Genomic DNA, 3,087 nt, shown 5'->3' on the forward strand with positions numbered 1-3,087 from the left:
AGCCCCTCCGGGCACACAGTTCTCTGATTTTGAAGTTTGAGGTTTGAGTGAAGAGGCAGAGGGAGGAGGTGCCCATGGACACAGTGGCTTCCCCTGCATAGAGGGATCCTTCTCTCTGGATACTAAGGGCTAGTCAGGCAAAGGGCTGGAAAGAAAGCTTGGTGATTCACTGTTCTCTGTTGCCTAAGAGACCCCAAACAAGACAGACTGAGGAGAAAGTGAGAAAACAGAATGTGTGTGTGTGTGTGTGTGTGTGTGAGAGCTCTCTGGACGACCCTGCTGGCCCTGGGGACTGGTGGGACTCAGAACCAGAAGGGAGGTGGGCGTGAGAACGAAGGGACAGCCAGACTCCTGTGGAAGGTGGCTCTTTTTCAAGGCAACAGCATGGGTTGGATGATTCTGATATGTTTCTTCCCAACTAGGAAGCATCTGCCAAAATGCCGAGATACTTTTCTGAAAACAACTGGGGTATTAGAGTTATGAAAAAGCTAAACAAGTAAAATAACAAAACCCAGAAAACAGAGAAACTTGACAACAGAGATCTAACACTTAATGTCTTGGGGAAAGGTACCAGGTCAAGCACCAAGGTGGGAAGGGTACTCAGTCTTCGTCATTCACAGATTCTGTACTCGTGAATTTGCCCACTCACTTCAGCGCATGTGTAATTCCCAAATCATGGCTCATGGTGCTTTTGAGGTCATTCTCAGACATGAGCACAGCAGCGAAAACTTTGTCACCCAGGGCGTGCATTCCCAGTGGAGGTGGAATAAATGCTCTGCCTTCTTGTTTCAGCTCTTGTACTGTAAACAGGAGTTCTTTTTGCAGTGTTTCTATGTTTTTGCATTATTTCCTTCTTGATTCATGATTTTGCTGTATGGAACCACCCCAAAGACAGTGCTAAGGTCCTGTCCAGTGTTCCCAAGCCTAAGAAAGCTGTGATGTGCCTTACAGAGAAAATAATGAATCAATAATATATATTACAAGAAACACATATTTTAAAAGGTTATACATTGATTAATTGACAAGAATGTTGTGACCAGAGGCTCACAGGAACCCAACCCTGTATTTCCTTTAGGAAAAAGTAGTTCAGTGTTTGCTATTCAGTGTTCACACTCTTTATAGAATACAGCTACTATAAATAATGGATGCTACGTATTTTTCATATATTATTTCATTTTAATGCCCACAAACTGTTATATCTTACAAATAAGGAAATTGAGGTTATGCATATTAGACTGTGTGACTTACAGTTAACACGTGCAAGCGGAAGGACTGGAATCCGTTCTGACTCTTCCGTGAGGAAAGGAATTGTCACTGAGGAATGTTCAGGATGGAAGCAGAGCTGAAATAGTCTAAGAGTGCTTTTGTCCAGCTTTCTTGAAATCCCCCATTTCAGAGCAACAAAATAATAAAAGGTAGAGGGAGATAATAATTCTAAATAATATCGGTGCTCTTCTGGGTGTGCTTGAACCGGGGTGGGTGGGGGCAGGGGGTTGGGGGGGAAGGGAGACGCTAGCTTCTCACTCTAATGCCAAAATATTGTACCAGAACTGAGATTGATTGATAAGAACGTAACGTGTTCTTGACCTCTAATATCAATTGCTAGTAAAATTCCATTTAAGTGCAAGTTGATTGATGTCTCTACAGCTGGGGAGAATGGTTGCAATTGCTTTCTGGATTAGGGCATGAACAAAAAGGCATCTAACATCTAGAAATGATAATTCAGTTTCATCTGTCAAAAGCCATCGTCTTCTTCTCTGAGGCTGTGGTTAGTCATCCTGACACTTGTTTTCCTATGCTGCAGCCAGAGCTGCTTTTCTGGCTGTTTTGAACAGACTGCGGCCGACTCGCCATGGAATGGAACGTGGCAGCAGTTGATATGAGAGGAGAGACTGGCCCTAACTCACTGTTACCACCACTCCAGTTTCCTGGGCAGAAAAGGAGGAGCAGTATCTCTGAACCACTTCCTGAAAGTATACCTCTAAAAATGAGTGTCAGTGGTCCTTAGTCATCAGCTAGTCCTCAGCCTCCAGAGAATGTTGATGTTTGACAAACCGGAGCGAACATTTGGTTCAGCTAGCTGGTTTTGGAGATCAGAAAAGTTAGCTTCAGGTTGGGAGGCCCCAGAGCTCTCTGCAGCTCAGTGCTCATCCTCCCATTCCTCTACCCCGGTTTATCAAAACCCCTCACTCAAAACAGACAAAATTACAAAAGGCAGGGAAAGTTAACAAAATGAATACTTTTTGAGAGAATTACTACACAGGGCTTCCCAAGTGGCTCAGTGGTAAAGAACCTGCCGGCTAATGCAGGAGACATAGGAGATGCAGGTTTGATTCCTGGGTCAGGAATATCCCCTGGAGGAGGAAATAGCAACCCACTCCAGTATTCTTGCCATGGACAAGAGGAGTCTGGTGGGCTATTGTCCATAGGGTCGCAAAGAGTTGGACATGACTGAGTGACTGACACACACACACACAGAGTTCTATTATTTTCAAGTAACAGCCCTGTTTTCACTGCCTATTTTTGATAGGTGTGCTAGCTCAAGCAGAACTTTGGGAGGCCCTGTCCTTCCTAGCTTTTCAGTTTCTCATGGTCTTACATTATGCACAGAGATCCCCAGCCAATGTGTTGAATGAAAGAGTTAGAAATAAAAAGCACAAGGGCTTTGGAAATATAAATGTCCTGTACCAAACCCAGGTTCCTCCATTCACCAGATGGTAAATTTGGGCAACTTTTGAACTTCTCTAGGCCTCAATTTATTTATTTGTGAAATGCAATTAGACACTGCCCCCTACCCCCTCACTTATAGGGCTGTTGTGAAGAGAAATGGGAAAATGAAGGCACACAATAACTGGCAGCTATAATGACTGTACCTGGTGAATTAACATAGACCTTAAGCAACAAGGGCCACCATGTGGCAGTAAGATTGTCTATCCTTTCAATGCAATCCTATTTTGGTTGGCACAAAGACACAGAAGGGTAACCTGAAGAGGGAGTTGCTTTATGTGACTGCGTGCTGTGGAGGGCACTACTTGACTGGTCCCTGTTTAAGGTGTTTAAAGAGAGGCGTCACAGTAAACAGCGGAA

The sequence above is a fragment of the Bos grunniens genome, chromosome 1 (assembly GCF_055505025.1).
Source record: "Bos grunniens cultivar Pamir isolate PY7600 chromosome 1, Bosgru_T2T1.0, whole genome shotgun sequence".
Classification (NCBI taxonomy): Eukaryota; Metazoa; Chordata; class Mammalia; order Artiodactyla; family Bovidae; genus Bos; species Bos grunniens.